Source organism: Lutra lutra, chromosome 16 (genome assembly GCF_902655055.1).
Source record: "Lutra lutra chromosome 16, mLutLut1.2, whole genome shotgun sequence".
NCBI classification, from domain to species: Eukaryota; Metazoa; Chordata; class Mammalia; order Carnivora; family Mustelidae; genus Lutra; species Lutra lutra.
The window spans coordinates 57,555,845-57,579,413 of record NC_062293.1 but is presented as its reverse complement, the minus strand read 5'-3'; the positions used below and the strand labels follow the sequence as shown (position 1 = coordinate 57,579,413).

The 23,569-nt window shown below is 44.3% G+C and overlaps 1 protein-coding gene across 2 annotated transcripts in view; it reads right to left on the bottom strand.

Annotated features, from left to right (window-relative positions):
- Positions 1-23,569, bottom strand: part of STX8 (syntaxin 8) — a 258,686-nt gene that overhangs the window by 74,869 nt on the left and 160,248 nt on the right. The gene's annotated exons all lie outside the window — the stretch shown is intronic.

The window sequence follows — 23,569 nt, the reverse complement described above, 5'->3', positions numbered from 1 at the left end:
CCAACTTGCTCACACAGAAGGGCATGCATCCCCAAAGGTCTTCCTATGGTTCAAACCAGATCTGAAAGCGTGTATTAGCGATATACGTAGAAAACTCACCGAGCTATTCATTCCCTCCTTAAACAACATATTAAAATGTGAACGAAGACAGCAATCCACGGGAAACGTCACTGTTTCTCTCTCTTCCCTCCCCTCCCCAATGTTTTGATTTTGAAAGATTCAGAACCTGCAGAAAAGTACAAAAAAAAAAAAAGATACTACAAAGAGCACCTGTATACCCCTCAGTGAGATTCACCAAGTAACACCGATGGACAACTGTCAAATATAATTGTCTAATAAGTAAATAATAGTGAGTGTTATCTGTTTTCTCTGTAATTGTATTGTGCGTGTGTGTGTCTTGCTGAGATTCTGGAAAGCAAACAGCAAACCCATGACACCTCATCCCCAAGAGCTTTAGCATGCATCTTTTTTTTTTTTAATTTTTTATAAACATATATTTTTATCCCCAGGGGTACAGGTCTGCGAATCGCCAGGTTTACACACTTCACAGCACTCACCATAGCACATACCCTCCCCAATATCCATAACCCCACCCCCCCCTCCCAACACCCCTCCCCCCATCAACCCTCAGTTTGTTTTGTGAGATTAAGAGTCACTTATGGTTTGTCTCCCTCCCAATCCCATCTTGTTACATTTATTCTTCTCCTACCCCCTTAACCCCCCATGTTGCATCTCCTCTCCCTCATATCAGAGAGATCATATGATAGTTGTCTTTCTCCGATTGACTTATTTCGCTAAGCATGATACCCTCTAGTTCCATCCACGTCGTCGCAAATGGCAAGATTTCATTTCTTTTGATGGCTGCATAGTATTCCATTGTGTATATATACCACATCTTCTTTATCCATTCATCTGTAGATGGACATCTAGGTTCTTTCCATAGTTTGGCTATTGTAGACATTGCTGCTATAAACATTCGGGTGCACGTGCCCCTTCGGATCACTACGTTTGTATCTTTAGGGTAAATACCCAGCAGTGCAATTGCTGGGTCATAGGGTAGTTCTATTTTCAACATTTTGAGGAACCTCCATGCTGTTTTCCAGAGTGGTTGCACCAGCTTGCATTCCCACCAACAGTGTAGGAGGGTTCCCCTTTCTCCGCATCCTCGCCAGCATCTGTCATTTCCTGACTTGTTAATTTTAGCCATTCTGACTGGTGTGAGGTGATATCTCATGGTGGTTTTGATTTGTATTTCCCTGATGCCGAGTGATATGGAGCACTTTTTCATGTGTCTGTTGGCCATCTGGATGTCTTCTTTGCAGAAATGTCTGTTCATGTCCTCTGCCCATTTCTTGATTGGATTATTTGTTCTTTGGGTGTTGAGTTTGCTAAGTTCTTTATAGATTTTGGACACTAGCCCTTTATCTGATATGTCATTTGCAAATATCTTCTCCCATTCTGTCAGTTGTCTTTTGGTTTTGTTCACTGTTTCCTTTGCTGTGCAAAAGCTTTTGATCTTGATAAAATCCCAAGAGTTCATTTTTGCCCTTGCTTCCCTTGCTTTTGGTGATGTTCCTAGGAAGATGTTGCTGCGGCTGACGTCGAAGAGGTTGCTGCCTGTGTTCTCCTCGAGGATTTTGATGGATTCCTTTCTCACATTGAGATCCTTCATCCATTTTGAGTCTATTTTCGTGTGTGGTGTAAGGAAATGATCCAATTTCATTTTTCTGCATGTGGCTGTCCAATTTTCCCAACACCATTTATTGAAGAGGCTGTCTTTGTTCCATTGGACATCTTTCCTGCTTTGTCGAAGATGAGTTGACCATAGAGTTGAGGGTCCATTTCTGGGCTCTCTATTCTGTTCCATTGATCTATGTGTCTGTTTTTGTGCCAGTACCATGCTGTCTTGATGATGACAGCTTTGTAATAGAGCTTGAAGTCCGGAATTGTGATGCCACCAACTTTGGCTTTCTTTTTCAATATTCCTTTGGCTATTCGAGGTCTTTTCTGGTTCCATATAAATTTTAGGATTATTTGTTCCATTTCTTTGAAAAAAATGGATGGTACTTTGATAGGAATTGCATCAAATGTGTAGATTGCTTTAGGTAGCATAGACATTTTCACAATATTTATTCTTCCAATCCAGGAGCATGGAACATTTTTCCATTTCTTTGTGTCTTCCTCAATTTCTTTCATGAGTACTTTATAGTTTTCTGTGTATAGATTCTTAGTCTCTTTTGTTAGGTTTATTCCTAGGTATCTTCTAGTTTTGGGTGCAATTGTAAATGGGATGGACTCCTTAATTTCTCTTTCTTCTGTCTTGTTGTTGGTGTAGAGAAATGCAACTGATTTCTGTGCATTGATTTTATATCCTGACACTTTACTGAATTCCTGTACAAGTTCTAGCAGTTTTGGAGTGGAGTCTTTTGGGTTTTCCACATAGAGTATCATATCATCTGCAAAGAGTGATAGTTTGACTTCTTCTTTGCTGATTTGGATGCCTTTAATTTCCTTTTGTTGTCTGATTGCTGAGGCTAGGACTTCTAGTACTATGTTGAATAGCAGTGGTGATAACGGACATCCCTGCCGTGTTCCTGACCTTAGCGGAAAAGCTTTCAGTTTTTCTCCATTGAGAATGATATTTGCGGTGGGTTTTTCATAGATGGCTTTGATAATCTTGAGGTATGTGCTGTCTATCCCTACACTTTGAAGAGTTTTGATCAGGAAGGGATGCTGTACTTTGTCAAATGCTTTTTCAGCATCTATGGAGAGTATCATATGGTTCTTGTTCTTTCTTTTATTAATGTGTTGTATCACATTGATTGATTTGCGGATGTTGAACCAACCTTGCAGCCCTGGAATAAATCCCACTTGGTCGTGGTGAATAATCCTTTTAATGTACTGTTGAATCCTATTGGCTAGTATTTTGGCGAGAATTTTTGCATCTGTGTTCATCAAGGATATTGGTCTGTAGTTCTCTTTTTTGTTGGGATCCTTGTCTGGTTTTGGGACCAAGGTGATGCTGGCCTCATAAAATGAGTTTGGAAGTTTTCCTTCTATTTCTATTTTTTTGGAACAGTTTCAGGAGAATAGGAATTAGTTCTTCTTTAAATGTTTGGTAGAATTCCCCTGGGAAGCCATCTGGCCCTGGGCTTTTGTTTGTTTGGAGATTTTTGATGACTGTTTCAATCTCCTTACTGGTTATGGGTCTGTTCAGGCTTTCCATTTCTTCCTGGTTCAGTTGTGGTAGTTTATATGTCTCTAGGAATGCATCCATTTCTTCCAGATTGTCAAATTTGTTGGCGTAGAGTTGCTCATAGTATGTTCTTATAATTGTCTGTATTTCTTTGGTGTTCGTTGTGATCTCTCCTCTTTCATTCATGATTTTATTTATTTGGGTCCTTTCTCTTTTCTTTTTGATAAGTCTGGCCAGGGGTTTATCAATCTTATTAATTCTTTCAAAGAACCAGCTCCTAGTTTCGTTGATTTGTTCTATTGTTTTTTTGGTTTCTCTTTCATTGATTTCTGCTCTGATCTTTATGATTTCTCTTCTCCTGCTGGGTTTAGGGTTTCTTTCTTGTTCTTTCTCCAGCTCCTTTAGGTGTAGGGTTAGGTTGTGTACCTGAGACCTTTCTTGTTTCTTGAGAAAGGCTTGTACCGTTATATATTTTCCTCTCAGGACTGCCTTTGTTGTGTCCCACAGATTCTGAACCGTTGTGTTTTCATTATCATTTGTTTCCATGAATTTTTTCAATTCTTCTTTAATTTCCTGGTTGACCCATTCGTTCTTTAGAAGGATGCTGTTTAGTCTCCATGTATTTGGGTTCTTTCCCAATTTCCTTTTGTTATTGAGTCTAGCTTTAGAGCATTGTGGTCTGAAAATATGCAGGGAATGATCCCAATCTTTTGATACTGGTTGAGACTTGATTTAGGACCAAGAATGTGATCTATTCTGGAGAATGTTCCATGTGCACTAGAGAAGAATGTGTATTCTGTTGCTTTGGGATGAAATGTTCTGAATATATCTGTGATGTCCATCTGGTCCAGTGTGTCATTTAAGGCCTTTATTTCCTTATTGATCTTTTGCTTGGATGATCTGTCCATTTCAGTGAGGGGAGTATTAAAATCCCCTACTATTATTGTATTCTTGTCGATGTGTTTCTTTGATTTTGTTATTAATTGGTTTATATAGTTGGCTGCTCCCACGTTAGGGGCATAGATATTTATTGTTAGATCTTCTTGTTGGACAGTTCCTTTGAGTATGATATAGTGTCCTTCCTCATCTCTTATTATAGTCTTTGGCTTAAAATCTAATTGATCTGCTATAAGGATTGCCATTCCTGCTTTCTTCTGATGTCCATTAGCATGGTAAATTCTTTTCCACCCCCTCACTTTAAACCTGGAGGTGTCTTCGGGTTTAAGATGAGTTTCTTGTAGGCAACATATAGATGGGTTTTGTTTTTTCATCCATTCTGATACCCTGTGTCTTTTGATTGGGGCATTTAGCCCATTAACATTCAGGGTAAGTATTGAGAGATATGAATTTAGTGCCATCGTATTGCCTGTAAGGTGACTGTTATTGTATATTGTCTCTGTTTCTTTCTGATCTACTACTTTTAGGGTCTCTCTTTGCTTAGAGGACCCCTTTCAATATTTCCTGTAGAGCTGGTTTGGTATTTGCAAATTCTTTCAGTTTTTGTTTGTCCTGGAAGGTTTTAATCTCTCCTTCTATTTTCAATGATAGCCTAGCTGGATATAGTATTCTTGGCTGCATGTTTTTCTCATTTAGTACTCTGAAAATATCATGCCAGCTCTTTCTGGCCTGCCAGGTCTCTGTGGATAAGTCTGCTGCCAATCTAATATTTTTACCATTGTACGTTACAGACTTCTTTTCCCGGGCTGCTTTCAGGATCTTTTCTTTGTCACTAAGACTTGTAAATTTTACTATTAGGTGACGGGGTGTGGACCTATTCTTATTGATTTTGAGGGGGGTTCTCTGAACCTCCTGGATTTTGATGCTTGTTCCCTTTGCCATATTGGGGAAATTCTCTCCAATAATTCTCTCCAACATACCTTCTGCTCCCCTCACTGTTTCCTCTTCTTCTGGAATCCCAATTATTCTAATGTTGTTTCGTCTTATGGTGTCACTTATCTCTCGAATTCTCCCCTCGTGGTCCAGTAGCTGTTTGTCCCTCTTTTGCTCAGCTTCTTTATTCTCTGTCATTTGGTCTTCTATATTGCTAATTCTTTCTTCTGCCTCATTTATCCTAGCAGTGAGAGCCTCCATTTTTGATTGCACCTCATTAATAGCTTTTTTGATTTCAACTTGGTTAGATTTTAGTTCTTTTATTTCTCCAGAAAGGGCTTTTATATCTCCCGAGAGGGTTGCTTTAATATCTTCCATGCCTTTTTCAAGCCCGGCTAGAACCTTGAGAATCATCATTCTGAACTCTATATCTGACATATTACCAATGTCTGTATTGATTAGGTCCCTAGCCTTTGGTACTGCATCTTGTTCTTTTTTTTGTTGTGAATTTTTCCGCCTTGTCATTTTGTCCAGATAAGAGTATATGAGGGAGCAAGTAAAATACTAAAAGGGTGGCAACAACCCCAGGAAAATATGCTTTAGCCAAGTCAGAAGAGATCCCAAATCGTGAGGGGGGAGAGAGGGGATAAAATGGGGTTCAGAAAGAAAAAAAAAAAAAAAGAAACTATTAAAAAAAGAAAGCCGATAAAAAATATAAAAAGGAAAAATATATATATATATATATATTAGATAAACTATTTAAAAAACATTAAAAAAGAAAACGGTAAAAGTTAAAAAAAATTAGCAGAAGAAGAGAAAAAAAAATTGAAAAAGAAAAAAAAAATTAAATTAACTGCAAGGCTAAAGAATCATGGGGAGAAAGCCATGAGTTCCATGCTTTGCTTTCTTCTCCTCTGGAATTCCGCCGCTCTCCTTGGTATTGAAACTGCACTCCTTGGTAGGTGAACTTGGTCTTGGCTGGGTTTCTCATTGATCTTCTGGGGGAGGGGCCTGTTGTAGTGATTCTCAAGCGTCTTTGCCCCAGGCGGAGTTGCACCGCCCTTACCCGGGGCTGGGCTGAGTAATCCCGCTCGGGTTTGCTGGGTTTGCTTTCGGGAGCTTTTTTTCCCTGAGCGCTTTCTGTAGAGTTCTGGAAGACGGGAATGAAGATGGCGGCCTCCTGGTCTCCGGCCCGGAGGAGCCGAGAGCCCGGGGCCCCACTCCTCAGTGCGCCCTCAGAGAACAGCGCCCAATGACTCCCGTCACCCTGGCCTCCGGCTGTGCTCCGAGCTGACCGAGCCTGCGACCGGTTCAAGGTAACCCCGAGTTTAGAGCTTACTCCTCGGCTCTGTCTCTGTAGCCGGCTTCCCTGTTCTAATACCGGTAAGCTCTGCAACACTCAGACACCCCCGATCCTTCTGTGACCCTGTGGGACCTGAGGCCACGCTGACCCCACCTGGGCTTCACCCCAGTTAAGTCTCTGGAGCAATGTCCCTCAGCGGAACAGACTTTTAAAAGTCCTGATTTTGTGCTCCGTTGCTCCGCCGCTTGCCGGGAGCCGGCCCTTACCCCCGCGGTCTATCTTCCAGTTGCTTTGGATTCACTTCTCCGCCAGTCCTACTTTTCAGATAGTGGTTGATTTTCTGTTTCTGGAATTGCTGTTCTTCTTCTCTTCAATCTCCCGTTGGATTTGTAGGTGTTTGCAATCTTTAGATAAGCTATTTAGCTGATCTCCCGCTACCTGAAGTAGTCTCAGCCTGCTACTTCTCCGCCATCTTGACTCCTCTTTAGCATGCATCTTTTAAGAACAAGGACATTCTCCAAGAAAGCACAAAATCACTGTTATAACCAAAAACTTCAACATCAACACAATCACTTTATCTAATACATGGTCCATATTCAAATGCCCTTCAAAGTCCCGGGAATGTTCTTTCAGCTGTGCATTTTTAATCCACAACCCCACCAAAATCACAAGGTGTCTCCTTTAATCTACAACAGTTATTCTTTCTCTTTTTTGCATGACAATGACACTTTCGAAGGGTCCAAGATACTGTCTCATAGGTCGTCCACCAATCTGCACTACTCTCATTATTTCTTTCTTTTTTTAAAGATTTTATTTATTTATTTGACAGAGAGAGAGAGAGGACAAGTAGGCAGAGAGGCAGGAAGAGAGAGAGGAGGAAGCAGGCTCCCTGCTGAGCAGAGAACCCGATGTGGGGCTCGATCCCAGGACCCTAAGATCATGACCTGAGCCGAAGGCAGAGGTTTTAACCCACTGAGCCACCCAGGCGCCTCTACTCTCATTATTTCTTGGTATAGATCCCAGTTAACGATTTGACATAAATACAATGGAGTGTTTACTTCCCGCTGGGTCACACCCGGAGCCATGCAACGCTTGGCTGTCCCCAGTGCTGGTGACACTGAGTGCGCTCGCTTCGCTCAAGTATCTTTCCTCAGTTATGATTAATAAATAAGCTGCAAGGTTATAATCTGAGACTGAGAACATCCCACTTCCCATAACCTTTTCACCTACCAGCTCAGAATCCACTGATGATTCCGAAACAATTATACTGACAGTTGCAAAATGGTGATTTTATGATTTTAACATTCTTCTCTATTTACTAGCTGGCAAGAAGGCCCTCTCCCCAGCACCACCTCTGCCTTTTTTGATTATTGATGTGGACTCGTAAACCCAGTGTTTATTACCATCATTATGACTTTTATTCCTTCAATTGCCCCAAATCTGACCACTGGGTGTCCCTTTAAGGCAGCTCCTACATTCTTTTGATTTGCCTTAATCATTGTTTGTACGTTTCCTGGACTTCTGACACAAGATAGTCTAGCCTGGTCTTATATTTCTCTGCCCTAGACCCAGAATTAGCTGTTTCTGCAAGGAGCCCTGGTTCCCTTTCATGGTGAATAGCACTTAGAAACCGAGAGCTGGGTGCTCATTGTACTCACTGCTAATGGAATATAATTGCTTCTAGGTTCTTTCCCTGGTTGAAAGCAGGAAATTTATTACTCTTTAAACAATTTATTACTGCAATCATACCCAGAATTCAAATCGAATATGAAAGAGTTTGTTCTTACTTTTCCCACTTGCTATATGTATCTTTTTTTTTTTTAAGATTTTATTTATTTGTTTGACAGACAGAAATCACAACTAGGCAGAGAGGCAGGCACAGAGACAGAGGGGGAAAGCAGGCTCCCCAGGCTCCCGCTGAGCAGAGAGCCCGACGCGGGGCTCGATCCCAGGACCCTGAGATCATGACCTGAGCTGAAGGCAGAGGCTTTAACCCACTGAGCCACCCAGGCGCCCCTGTATCTCGCTGGTTTTTAAGTGCATTGATATATTTACTCACTTCCTCTCTCCAACTAACACACAAAGTAGATTCACAATTACTCTGCTAATACCACTCCCAACAACAAACCTCTTAGTGGAGTCTGAGATTTCTACAGTTCATTTTGGGAATATATTCAACTAAGGGTATACAAAGAACTCTATTCAAAAGTTACTTGAATTCTTTTTTACTTAATAATCTCTATATTCTCTAAATTCCATAATCTCTAAATTCCATCCATTTTAGATATTACATTGTCATTTCCTCTTTCATGTAGAAGGATTTAGTTCTTCTAAACTCCACCTCTTCTATTTCCCATCTACCATATCATATACTTAGATCATACGTTTAGGTTATTTTAACAACTAAAGTCTAAATTATTATGGCATATTCACTCATAAGCAATGCATTAAAACTATGTTTCCTATTTTCTGCACTACCCTTTGTTTTCTGGGAGTTACTAATTGCCTTTCTTTTTCAATTCCTTAGATTCCCTGCTACCACATCTCACACCCTCCAACTGCCTCTCAGTGCATTTTTTTCATCTAGGAAAACAAAGCATTCTCTTTTCCCAGCTGACTTCTAAATCTATTCTGGAATGGTGATTCTCTTGGTCTGTTGCAGTTATCATCCCAGGTCTACCCACTGCTATCCTCCAGGGAATTCTCTTTTACTTTTCTCCTTCATTTCTGGCATCAGAGATCCCCTTTCTAGAGTTACTTTTTCATTTAAGGAAAGTACATCTGCCAGGAGCTTCCTCAATAGTTCGCTGACATCCAGTGTTTTTCATGATACTGGATGCCATACTGATTTCAGGTCCTTTGAAAACTCTCCCCCACTCTCTTGTGCCCCCTTCCACTTAACTCTGGGAAACTTACAGGAATTTCTCTTTATCCATATGTTTTGAAATTTCATTATACTGTGCCTTGACATGGGTCTTTTTTTCATTTATTAAGCTGGGTACCTAGTGGATTCTTTCAAGATGGTCAATCCTGTCCCTCAGTGCTAGGGACATTTCTTGCATTCTTTCCTTGGAAAATTTCCTTGCCCCTATTTTCTCATTGTGACATTCCTACTATTCAGGATCTTGGACTGGTCCTCTAATTTTTATACCTCCCTTGTCTTTGGTTCTAATTTCTGGAGGGTTTCTTCAACTTTACCTTCCAGTCTCTAAAACCTGCCAGGGGTGGCCCATGGTCCTTTCTGTTTGTCATCTTTTTCACAGATCTTCCACAAAGAGATAGAAATTAAATAACTCAAGGATATTAGCCAACCCAATTAGAAAACATTAAGTCCAATTGTTGTACGTTTGTTCATATCTATAATTATTTAATATGGTAGGCCCACATGCCAAGCAATGGAAATGGTATCATTTCTTCCAGTAGCTCAACATGATAGCAACACTGTTTTTTGTTAATGACAATGTATTATTGTCTGAAAGTCTGAGATTCATATTGCTAGGGATGAACGACTGTAACCAAACAGTTTTCTAGAATACATATAAATCTTTTTCCAGTTCAACAGGTCCATGAGAAACTTCCCAATTCTGAGAGAAATATGAAAGGCTGGGGAAACACCTCAGATGATTTCAGAGAGATAGAAACAGAGAACATCTCAATGGTCCCCAGGTAAAGAGCCTACAGACCAGGAATTATCTGTTGTCTCTTAGTGCTAGGTACACCTGCCCTTCTTCACTCTGTTAGTCATGCTGCAGTTTGCAAACCACCTTTGGAGTTTGCAAACCACCTTTCCCAGGTTCCCTTGCCAGCTAGCTTCCTATTACATTTTGCCAGTATTAGGTACTAGAAAGAGTTCAGAAAGCAAGAAGAAGGATGGAAGTTGTCCTTCTTCCTCTCCTTCATCTGCCTCCAGCAGGGTCTCTGCAAGTTTCTCGATTCCCTCAATGATCCCAGCTACAGCCACAGCAGCCTCTCGTGTGGTCCCAGCACCAGCAGGGCAGCTCTCCTCCGGTCTGATGGTCATCCAACCATGGTCCTGCTGTTCCAGCACCAGCCGGGCAGCAGTCCCAGGAGGGCAGCATGAGTATGTGCCTGTGTTCTGGAACACACTTCCATGCCTTCCTTCTCCCATGTCTATGAGCAGTAGCTGCATCACACAGCTACTAATGACTGGACTACCTCACCCTCCTTTTTTTAATTCTCTCAATCTTTCAGATGAGTTCTCTGTATTACATCTCCTCTGTCTGAAATACCTAATACGGTTACCCTTTTTCCTGCTTGGCCCCTGACTGGTAGCACCGAGGGATTAAAAAAGGTTTTTTAAGCAGCTATCCATCCTCATTACCAGAAAGAGTTAAGGCCTCATCTATGGTTATTATCACAAAACTACAATATGACTTTATTATTTAAAGTCAGACATCTCTAGACGATGGTGAAGCAATCCTCGTGTGAATTCCTAAGCCAAAGAGCTCTCCACTGCTTTCCACACGAAGTAGCCAATGCATGACAGACCCTTCTCCATTAAGTCTGACTGATACCAAAATGGCGGCCATACTGCTAAGACGACCAAAGAACAAAACCCCAAACGCCTTTTAGAAGGAGATAAAAATGAGTCGGGGGAAGGTGGCTTCAGTCTTCAACTTGGCAAAAACACAGTCATGAGGCATCACTCAGGTACTACTTCACTAGCTTCAACACACTTTAAAATGAGTCACGGACATGGCAAGCTTATTTACACAAGACATATTTTTACAAAGTAAGCTGTAGAGTATATCAAAAAGATATGATACCATAACTTTTATAAAAATGTACTTCATGACTATTTCTGTATTCTGTTCTATTTGGTAGCACACTTCCAGATGGTTCCATGCTCCGTGACTCAGTGGGGGCAGAAAGGGGCTGGCTGGGACACACACAAGAGAGCAGAGGAGGACAAGGCTTTGCAGAAGCTGGCTGGCAGGGCAGGAGGAGGCTGAGAAGCGAGGCCTTTGGAAATATATATATATATATATTTTTTTTTAGATTTTATTTATTTATTTGACAGAGAGACCACAAGTAGGCAGAGAGGCAGGCAGAGAAAGAGGGGGAAGCAGGCTTCCCGCTGAGCAGAGAGCCCGATGCGGGGCTCGATCCCAGGACCCTGAGATCATGACCTGAGCCAAAGGCAGAGGCTTAACCCACTGAGCCACCCAAGCGCCCCGGAAGGCATGTTTTTTTAATGAAATGATGAATAGCGAAGAGCAGTGAGGAAAAGAAGGCTGGGAGTCTGAAGGCTTTCCTGAAGGAAAACAGGAAAGAAGAAGCAAAAGGCCTAGAAAGAGAGGAGAGAGGAGAGCACAGAGCACACAGGGAGAGCCCAGCACCCAGAGCCAGAGACACAGCTTAAGAGTGAATGGTTAGGGCTCTACTGACTGTCACAGTCCAGAGCCCGTCAAGGCGAGCCCCTGGGCGATGCTCACACTCCAGGGCTGTGAGCTCAGAGAAACCTACTTAGAATGACACTTGACCCTTGAACAAAGAGGTGTTAGGGGCACGGACCCCCACACTTTTGAAAATCTAGGTAGTAACTCTTGACTCCCCCAACATGGATCCACTCACAGCCTGCCACTGACTGGAAGCCTTGTTGGAAACAGTCCGTTAACACATGTTCTGTGTGTTGGATGTATTCTATCCTGCATTCTTACAGTAAACAGAGCTAGAGGGAAGAAAATGTTATTTTAAAAAATCACGAGGAAGAGAGAATATATTTGCAGGACTATACTGCATTTATTGAAAAAAAACAAATCTATGTATGAATGGACTTGCACAGTTCAATCCTACGTTGTTCAAGGGTCAAGTGTGTTGTTGGCCTTCTCCCGCCAGAACTCAGGAGCCTGAGCCCAACTAGGAACATCAGCATGGAGGAGAAGAGACATTACCGCCTGTGGGAGTAACTACTACCTTCAAAACAAACCCATCAGCCCAGGGAGGAAAAAGGTTGGATAGAGTCTCAACTCTGTAGGCAGAAATTCTCCAAGGCACTCCTTATTACTTTCCATCACCTGCAAACCTGACAGTGTTCCAGCAATGCCAGAGGCCCCTGATTTGGCTTCTTTGAAATGAGCGGTGCAGATAAACAAGTTTGCATGCTGCTTGGACAGAAAAACTCAGTAAAACTACCACGTGCATTCTGAGCTGTACCGGTATAATCAGTAGTAATTTGATCTTTTTCCAAAACAAAAACAACAACAAAAAAAACAAAGCCAAGAAACCCATGTAATATGTGCCTTTAAAAATACCTAAATCTTCTAATTTGCCACCGGCATGTTCTTCTGTTCAGCTCTGCAAGCATTAGAACAGCCGCAGGACAAAGAGAAGCTTCCAGATGGCTCTCCTTTCCCTCTCCCCTCATATAAAATTGTATCACAATTACAGTCTGCACTTTGCAAAGTGCTTAGAAATATTTACTTAGTACTGACAGGCTAAAAGGGCTCTTGTTCTGAAAAATTTGCCCAAGGTCTAGAATTTTCGCCACCTGGCAATAAAGGTGCTTTGGTGGTGGGGGGGCAGGGGGGCTGGTGGTGAGGGAAGAATATTGAAAGTCCAGCACATCTGGCTATTAAGTTGACTGGAGCCCACACATGCTACCCAAAATATAAGACACAGCTAGAAATACTTATGGAAGGAGGAAAACCACAGAAGTCACTCCAGATCACGTTAAAAAACAGGACAAAAGAGAAGCAGAGTTGAAAAGGCAGGCAGAAGGGACGTCAGTTTGGGTCACAAAGAGGTTGACCATTGTTCTGAAGGACTGGACGTTTCACTTTGCTGAGGGAGGCGCTGTATGAAACTGTATGAAAAGTGGTAATGCCAGAGGGCTGATGACGGGAAGAGGGAGTCTCCGTAAACCAAACATTCCAGGCAGAAAACTTGCCTTTCGGGTTTCAGAAATAAAGTGCCAATACTTTGGATATAGGGATGTATCAGGGATCAGTTACCTGTGCTTTCCCAATACAAACAGGAATGACAAAGATAGGGGAACAGTAAGGCTTCATTCCCCTACATTTATTCGTGAGAGGTCCTCTAGTGTTTGAGGGCATTTTTGTTCCCTTCTCTGTTTTGCTTAGGCAAATCTGGATCGATATAGTTAAAATTCTGTTACCACATCTCATAAAAAATGGTTGTATGGGGCAGTATTGTATGTTATTTAATAATGGCGCCAAGGAATCTTAGAAATTGTATTACTATAGCTTTGCCATAATTTCATGAAATGAAAAATTCATTTTTTAAGATTATTTATTTGAGAGAGAGAGAATGAGAAAGAGAGAGCATGAAAGGAGAGAGGTCAGCAGGAGAAGCAGACTCCCCGCTCGGGAGCCCGATGTGGGACTCGATCCTGGGACTCTAGGATCATGACCAGAGCTGAAGGCAGTCACTTAACCAACTGAGGCACCCAGGCGCCCTCATTTGTTTTTTAAATAAAAAAAAAATTTATTGTGGTTAAATGCATGTACCATGAAATTTACCATGCGAACCATCCTTAAGTGTGTGGTTAGGTTGGCCCTAAGTCCTTTCATGGTGTTGCGTAACCACTGTATTTATTCATTCTTTAAAGTGACCATTTTCCGGGGTGCCTAGGTGTCTCAGTTGGTTAAACATCTGCCTTTGCCTCGGATCCTGATCTCAGGGTCATGAGATCGAGCCCTGCGTTGGGCTCTCTGCTTAGCAGGGAGTCTTCTTCTGCCCCTCTTCCCATTCAAGTTCTCCCTCTCTCTCTGAAATAAACAAGATATTTTTTTGAAAGTGACCATTTTCCAGTTTCTTTTCACCTTTCTGTGTACTTACAGGTGGGAAGCTACACAGGACCGATGCCAACACTACAATGAAAACTCTCAGATCCATAGCTACAAGAAATTTTTAAAATATATAAGGCTTTTCAGAAATCCCAAAGTCATTCTGAAAGGCGCTATTGCTTCAAGGGCCGAAGTCTCTAATAAGCACGAGTGCACGGACACGGGGAGGCTGCCGAGGGCACACAAACACAGGTGTGCGCCTGACGTGCAGACACGAGCAGAGGCCCGAGGTGCCTGTGTCGTGGACCGCTGAGACTCAAGTCCAATACCAAGAGCGTTCTGCTGCTAATCCGGAGAAATTGATCTCACTGTTCACACGTGCGGGCAGAGAAAACTCATCAATGATTTAAAATGAGCTCCAGATCAATTTTTCTTAACAATTTAACGCCGGTTCAATGACTGGAAATAGTCATGATTGCTTGGCCTTGCGACAGAAAGAAAAGGCGAGTCGGAGATTAAATACTGAGTCACCGGTGAGGCTGGGGTGAGGTGAGGAAGGACTCTCTCAAGCTTTCATGGACGCGACAACGTCTAGAATCGAGTTCTTTAAAGGTTAATATCTGGCTGATAACACTGCATGTCCCAGGGGCTCAGTAAGGGAGAATGGTCTATTTTTTTGAATACTACACATTCCCTTAAACTACCCAATTCCTCCGACTGCGTCCCAACATAGGCCCTTCCAGGTGGGCAAGTCTCATTCGGCTTGAGAGGAAGTCACAAGGGCAGGTTCTATGGACCGTAAGCATCGCTTTGCACTTGACCTGCTTTCCACGCAGGTTCTGAAGCAGGGGCAGGGTGAAGAGCCGGCAAAGTGGGGATTCATTCGGGGACGGAACCACACCGCGTGGTTCCATGTACACAGTCAGAGGCGTGTACACAGAGGCGCCGTGTACACAGTCAGACGGTACTAGGGCTGGCTGTTAACTGTCATGATTTCTAAAACAACAACAACTGCTCAACTTTTTCAGCAGTGGCAGTTTCTCCTAAGCAATGCTGGCTTTCACAGCCAGTGTCCAAGCAAACCACCCCATTGACTGAGCACCCACCAAAACCCAGTGGGAGCCAGGAGGCTCCCTAAACAGAGCGGACACAGATCAGGAAGATAATCTGGTACCTGAATTTCTGTTTTGATGACATACGAAGAAGATAATCCACTTGTAAAATGAGTGAGACTTCAACAACCCTAAACCCAGCCAAGCGTCCGTTTAATGCATTTTAGCATTTCATTTTTTTAAGAGGGGAGAGGCATGAAAACCTGTACTCAAAACTTCAATCTTAGAGCTGTTTCTCAAAAAATAAAAAATAAAAAAAAAAAGCCCACCAACTCACTTCTAAAAACGTTAAGTGAAAATAGCCCAACTTGGGAGAAAAGCGTTAGGAATCTCTTTTTAGCAACTACTCTTGAACACAGAACCCAGTGGTTACTCCCATAACCCCATTCCTTTATTTTCCACCTTTATCAACCCACCCAACTTTCTCTGTATCGTCCATTAAAAATCTCCCTGACTTTCCTGCTTTGTTCCGATGAGAAAATGACAGACGTTGGTTAACAACACTTACAACCAACGCAGCAACACGTGACGGTGCGGGTCAAAACCCTGGCTCGGCTATGATTTAATCCTGCAAACCTCCAACTTGGTGCTCACCAGCCTTCAGGAGACGAGACAGACACGGTTCTGGCCTAGACCGCCAGCCCGTCTCTGATTTGTCACCCGTGTGCGTGCGTCGGTGCGAGGGGGAGACTGATTCTCTCTAAAGGGGTCTGGAAAGCAGATGACAGAGTCAGAAGAACTTCAAAGAGCATCTAGTCCAAGCCACTGTTCTTGTCGGTACAGAGATAGCCAGAGATCTCCTGCTCCCAGGTTTCCCCAGCCCGGGTTATCTCTGTCACAACCAGAATCCAGTTCTTCGTTTCATATCAGTTTACAGATACAAAAGAAAATCCACATATGAGTGGGAAGCACTTGGGTGTCACGGTCAAGTCCGAAGAGTTAGGTTGAGTTGACCAGACATGTCAAGTATGTGTTGACACACTCTTCCCCCACCACGGGCAGGGGACAAAAAAGAGAGGTGAAGTGTACCTCGAGTATGTCCCAGGCATCCTGACGGTCCTTCTCAGCCCAGCCAGCCCTTACAGGTCCCAGAGGGCCAGCGGAAGGCCCGTGAAGTCACTGGTGAACGCACATTACCAGAAAACACGCACAAACACGTACATCGGGGGGTAGCTCCAACCAAGGCCCATACGGTGTCATTACCACTCCCGTAGCAACAGAAGCCACTCTTGGAAATCACACCTTATCTTTCCAAGCCACACCAAACAAAAACAGTAATCAAAAAAATGATTCTACTTTGTGATCATTTCTGACCCCTTGATGATAGCCTCGTAGCAGATCATAGAAGCATGGAGGCCTCCGAGGCTGTCAGACGCCATCAATCACCTTCCATTAAATAGAGGTTTTCCAATTTTGCGCTTCTCTCAGAGGCTTCATTTTGCCCGGATTAAGCCAAAGCAGCAACATTTTAACTTACTGCTCCTGTTCCTGCTTCCCAAATAAATGCCGTGAGCAGAAAAATGGGCTTTTCCACAGTCGGAACTCAAAATCAAAGCAGAAAACAGTGATGTGGTCACATATATGAGACATCGGGCCACAAACGCCTCGTACGTGCATTTTACACATTTCACAGGCAACCACAGGGCCTAGGAGAGAGGGAGGACGTAAGGGGTGCCCCGAGCAGGAGAGGTGTCTGTGAGCCGCACGCGTTAGGTCCTGAAATGCATCTGGGCCGGTCCCAACATGGTCATGAGAGTTCTGCAGATTTCTCTCGGGTTCCAAAAGAAGTAGGTCTCCTAAGAGTCGTGCACTGTATGGTTTTTTACCACTTGCTCTCTATCCTCCCCGTGATAGAGAAAATTCATTTTGTCTAAAATGCAGCTGATGGGCCTAAGGGAGGGAAACATTTGAAAATCGACCGGGAAAGCATGTTTAAAAAATAAGCATCTTCAGCAGACAGACTCATTTTTTTGTTTAATGCTGACAGCTGGGCAGGGCGTAGCAGGACACGTTTGCTGCACTCGCTCACCAAAACCAGAAGCCGCAGGCCACAGTTTCTATAAACACGATCAAGACCCCACTCACGTGCATTCTTCTGTCCCGATAAACAGGCTTCGTCATTATCATCTGTAATGGCCACATAAATGTGACAAGAGCCAGGAGCAGAGAGGCAAGAACATCAAGCAATGAAGGGGGACGTGGGAGATCTCAGAGTCATTCCCAAACAGGCCCGGGGTGGGGGCGGGGGGCGGACTGGATGGATGTGACAGAGAGGTCCGCAAGTACCATGCCGTGAAGTGTTTTATCTGACCCTCATGGACATTTTTTTAAACGTTAGTTTACTGTCAACACTAAAATGCTGGGAGATTTCACTTGAAGATCCAGATATCAGGCTCCTCCCAAGACAACGAGCAGAGAGATGACCAGCACGGCATTCCCAATCGGGAGATGATCTGTTGTTTACTCTCCAATTTGCCCCCGGAAGTCATTGTGGTGGCCCGCATCATTAGGAAGGTTGCTGTCTGGTCTCCGAAAGTATCTGAAGGGATCAAGGGAACTTTGAGCTGGGGAAAAAAAATAGGAAGCAAGCATGGAAGAGGAAGCTGCCTTGGGGCTGAAGGTAAGGAGGATCCAAAGAAGATGCACTGATGGAGAGGGTGCCGGGGGGCAGGCCAGAGAAACGGACCTTGAACTTCGGGTGCGGTCTGGGTCTGAGATGTGGAACTGCAGATTGACCATGAAGCCGTCCAAGAGAGCCACGAGAGAAGCTTCAAGATAAGCCAAGAGGACTGAGCCCAACGTAAGGTCTTTTTTTTTTTTTAAGATTATTTATTTATTTGACACAGAGAGAGAGAGAGAGATCACGAGTAGGTAGAGAGGCAGGCAGAGACAGAGAGGGAGGGGGAAGCAGTCTCCTTGCCGAGCAGAGAGCCTGATGCAGGGCTCGATCCCAGGACCCTGAGACCATGACCTGAGCCGAAGGCAGAGGCTTAACACACTGAGCCACCCAGGCACTCCCCCCTTCCTCCCAACAACGTAAGGTCTTCAGTAAAAGCAGGAAGAAGGAAAGCAATGCCAGCCAAAAGGGGGCTGGGTTTGGAGCTTGGGCTCCCTTGAGCTGGCCTAGCTTCTGCGACCAGCCTCATTGCCATGCCTCTCTGGTAGGCACCCTTGGGCCCAGTCAGCCAGCCCCAATTTTTGTTTGAGAAATCGAGTGTCCTTTCGGGTCTTAGTGTCTCTTGCAAACCAGTATTTCCTACTGCCTGGAAGGCTAGCCTGCGTCTGCAAGATTTCTACCCAACTTTCCAGAATGAGTGGCCCCAATGAGGTCGCTTCGATGGTGTTGTGTGACCATCTGGCAGTCCATCCCGCTGCCCTGAGCTTGCTGTCTTCCTGTCTGAGCACATGCTCCCCAAGGCCAGCCACCAGGTCTTATGACTTCTTCTCACTCAGCTACTCTGACCGTAGCATCCCGGCCTCCTTGCCCAGGGATGGCTGCTGTGGCCCCAGCCCTCCAGCCTCCCGTCCCTTCTCTGGGCTCCAACAACCTCCCAATCCCTGTCGAAAATAAGAGCCAGACCCAGCCTCTGCTTCTGGCCCCGGAAGCTAACAAATGCCCTACATGACAGGAACAAATCTTATATATGGGGAAGAGCTTTATGTACATGATGCAGCATTACTTAAACAGCAAAATGAGAAACAGGCGAAAAGCCCCCAAACCAGAACACCTAAGTAAGGGACAGTGTATCTATTTGTTAGAATGGTACTGATACCAAAAGAAAAAAGGGCTTATAAGAACACGTTAAAAAGATAGAAGCATTAAAAATAGAATATTGTCAGTATCGTGTAAAAATACCACGAGTAGAAAAAAAAGACTAGTGGTACCAAAAGGTAGAAATAGATTTTCTTCAAAGTTTCAATCAGAAAATCAATTAGAAAAGTACCCCATGCCCTGACAGTCTCTGGACCCTGGCCCCAAGCCTGGCCCGCTCACACCACTCTGAAGGAACAGTGTTAGCTCTGTATATTCTAGCAAACCGTCCTCTACAGTTCCGACATGGGTCTTCCCACCTTTCCTTCTGTCCATCCTTCCTTTCTTTCCCCCCTTTCTTTTCCCCCTGCAGGGGCTCACAAGATACACACCCTGCTTAATTTGGGTTTTCACTTCACCAGACCCAGGGGAAGCCTATCCTACTCATTCCTCAGGTCCCTCCTCCCGTCTTGTGTCCTGCTGGAACCCTGGAGTCCCTAGGCTGGCTGAGATCCTTCTCTGCCTGGGCACCCGGCAGTCACGGGGGATCTACACCATGTCCTTCTCCTCCATGCCACCGTAGGCGCTATGTCCTCCCCACCCATCAGCTTGAAGACTGAGCCCAGTGCCTGGCCCACAGATGATGCCCAGTGTTGACAGGGAAGAAGAAAAGAATGAATGAGTAGGGAATGAAGCTTGAGGACCAGATGGGTTTGAAGGCAGACATGCAGGACCAGGCACTTCTCCACAGACTTGGAATGAAAGACGACCTGGGTGCAGAGACAGACACGAGGGTCTGTTGAGAATAAGGGAGTGGAGGAACTTAACCGAATTATCTCAACGAAGGAGGAGTAGAGAAAGAAGCAGAAGATAGGCAAGAACAATATTCCTGAGAAGCAGTAAGAGAAGCAAAAGCATCGGCACAGTTTTTCTTCCACTCCATAATTAGGTATCTAATGACCTATTTGTGGTAGCATTTTATTATTTTTAAGATTTTATTTATTTGAGAGAGAAAATGAGCGAGAGAGAGAGAGCACAAGTGGGGGGAGTGGCACAGGGAGAGGAAGGAGACTCCCCACCGATCAAGGAGCCCGATGAGGGACTTGATTCAAGGACCCCAGGATCATGACTTGAGCCGAAGGCAGATGCCCAAACGACTGAGCCACCCAGGCGCCCCTGTGACAGCATTGTAAAAACAATTCCTTGAGAGATCAAATGGTCTCCAAGGTCAATTAAATAAACCAGACAACTCAGAATTCAGCTTCCTACCTATATTAAGTTCAAAAGAGCTAATGTAAGAAGAAAAACGTTCGCGCTCACCCAAGAGAAGGCAGCACCAGCCGAGGTGCACTCAAGGTGCGCCTTACCAATTTCATGCCTGGCAATGGTTTCACTACAGAATTATACATTCCAGTTTATCGGAAGGAAAGCTACTCCATTTATAATTCAATGAGGATGTGAATCTCCCAGCTCTGGGATCTCCCTGCACAACCTTCTCGGGTCATCACTGTTCTGCTTAAGAGCCTTTCTCCGCTGGCTTCCAATAAGGGTCACAGCCTCTGAGTCTTACTCATCATGGCAGCTCTGGGCAACAGATGGAAACCTATGCCTTCCCGCGGTGTTGGCTGGGGGCACACTAGTACTGGTCACTGGGCCACCAGCTCGCTCTCATAACCATGAGGACAGGGCATCTGGGTCCTAAGTGGACTCACTGTGAGCCAACTCGGGCTCCTCGTCAGCCTCCCTGATGCTAAAACGCTGAAGGCCCATCGAGGGGCCCATGTTTGGATGGCGTTAGCACAGTGTTGGCCGGGTGGGTTTCTCACCACATCACTGAAATTGTGGCTGAAATCGCCATCGACATGCTCAGACAACATTACGTAATAGTCAAGATGCTGAGAAGCAACGCCATCCCTCAGTCCGAGTCATTCAGAACTCTCAGTCTGGCCTCTCACAATTGGCTTCATCCGTCAGACTCAGACGAGGCCCTATTTTGAATTCTAATGAGGACGGGGCACACTGAATATTTAGCAGCGATGACAAAGATCTTGCTTTGTGGAGACGCCCTGACACAAGTAACAGATCTGAAAGTACGTATAGGGACCAGTGGAAAATGCCAGTCTCATTTGTGTTTGGATGCTTGAAAAAGACAATATTGTTTTCTACTTGATGCTCTTTGAGAGCTGGGGGTGGGCCAGAAAAAGGGAGGAAGAGTCACACAAAGATCTCAGTAAAATTTTTACAGCCGGGGCTCCTGAGTGAAAGGTTTACAAAGACGTGCCTGAATCCTTTGTTAACAACCGCGCAAACAAATTCATCACCAGGCCCTTCTGTGTGGCCCCCTTGCAATTCAGTCTGTGCTAACAACTGGAAATTTCCTACCTGCGGAAGCGCCCATGACTTATATATATCAGATCAGCAAGGAAGACACGCTGAGGGGAGGGAAACCAAAGCCCATTTCACAGTTCACAACCTACTTCTGCAATTAAAATGATGTTTCCGCTGCTACCCCCAGAGTTAAACAAATGGGGGACCATGTGAACAGTAACCGAGGGACATTTGAGTGGGTCACTTAACGCCAACCCTGCAAACAGTTAAAATATACCTCACTTGTGTCTTCCCGTGCATGTGTGCCCATGTTTACATGGAAATGATCAACTGTGCCTTGCATTTGGAAAGTGCACGGGATCGACCCTTTGCTATGTCTTGAGGCTCCTAGACCAAGCCCTCCAGACCTTTCTCATTGAGATCGTAATGTAACTTCCCTAGTGTCTGGACATCCTCTTGTCAATGCTAGCTAGCAATTATGGAGAGATGATGGCTTCTATTCTTCCTGGTTGATTCTCTGTGCTGCTACCAAATCTGATCACTGAGTTTTAAACTTCAAGGTTGTTTGTTTTTTGGTAGGAGCTTGATTTTAGTCCCTTTTCAAATTTTCTGCTACTTTCTATGGTTTTCTGAAGATCTTTTGAAGCCTGTCACTTCTTTCTTTAAATGTACTAAACATAGATGATTTTCTTATCTATGTCTGATAATTCTGCTACTGCGAGTCTGTGCATATTGGTAACTGCGGTCTGTGGCTCACGCTCTGCTGTTTCCACATCTGCCAAGTTATCTTTGACTGTGTGCTGGGCACTGCTCTGAACAATTCATTCTGGGGTAATTCTTAGAGACTGGGGGTAAAGATGTCCTCTTCCAGATAGGCATGTCATTCTTTCTGCTAGTCTCCTGGAGCTCCAGCATGTGAATCTAGAACTCCAGACCAAAGGCAGTGTCTGGGGTTTCCTGGCCCAGGCTACAATGGATGTCCACAATGCAAATCCACATGAGGGCCTTTCTGGGCCCACAACTGGCCAGGAACTACAGTTTTGCCCCTTTCCCTCTCCAATCTTCTCAGTGCCAAGGCTGCCTTCTCCACACTTCTCAAGGGTACCTTACTTCCAGTTCACTTTTACCCTAAGGGTGCTCTCTGGGGACCCACCTCAATGGGGGAAGGGTCCCCTGTTCCATTTTTCAGCTGGTGTGGGCCCAGGGCAGTAACTTCTACCCCAACTGTCTGTCTCTCTCAGGCTACAGAAGTCCCTGACCCCTGCCTGCAAACGGGCTTTATCAGGAAAATAATCAAACCACCAGAAAGTACCTAAGAGTTTAAGGACTGAAGAGCACCTGGTGGCTTGGTCGGTCAGGTGTCCAACTCTTGATTTTGGCTCAGGCTGTGATCTCAGGGTCGTGAGATCAAGCCCTCTGTCGGGTCCCACGTTTGACTCCATGCTCAACGTGGAGTCTGCTTGGGATTTTCTCTTTCCCTCTCCCTCTGCCCCTTCCTCAGCTCGCACATGCTCTCTCTCTTTCTACAAAATAAATAAGTAAATCTCTAAAAAGAGAGAACTTAAGCACTGGAAGCAAAACAAAAGGACGTGTTAATATGGTGTTTCTGTAAAGAAAAAACATGAATTTTGATTCGGCATTTGAATTACCATTTGATAAGTCAAGCAGAGAGAGTCAATTATCATATGGTTTCACTTATTTGTGTTGCATAACAAATAGCATGGAGGACAAGGGGAGATGGAGAGGAGAAGGGAGTTGAGGGAAATTGGAAGGGGAGGTGAACCATGAGAGACTATGGACTCTGAAAAACGATCTGAGAATTTTGAAGGGGTGGGGGGTGGGAGGTTGGGGGCACCAGGTGGTGGGTATTGTAGAGGGCATGGATTGCATGGAGCACTGGGTGTGGTACAAAAATAATGAATATTGTTATGCTGAAAAAATAAAAAAATTAAAAAAAAAAAAGAATTACCATTTGATTCGGCAACTGACTTCTGCGCACGCAGGCAGAAAGCAGGGACTTGAATCGACGCTTGTACACCTACGTTCGCACTGGTGCTATTCACCCAACAGCCAGAACGTCCACTGACAGATAGATGGATAAACAAAATCTAGTATATATATATGCACTGGAATACTACTTAAGCCTCAAAAAGTAAGGGATTCGTGTCCCACACTACAGCATGGAGGAATACTGAAGACATTCAAATACTGTGTGAACTTACTCATAGGAGGTACCTGGTGTTGTCAAAGCACAGAGTGGTGGCTGAGAGGGGCCAGCTG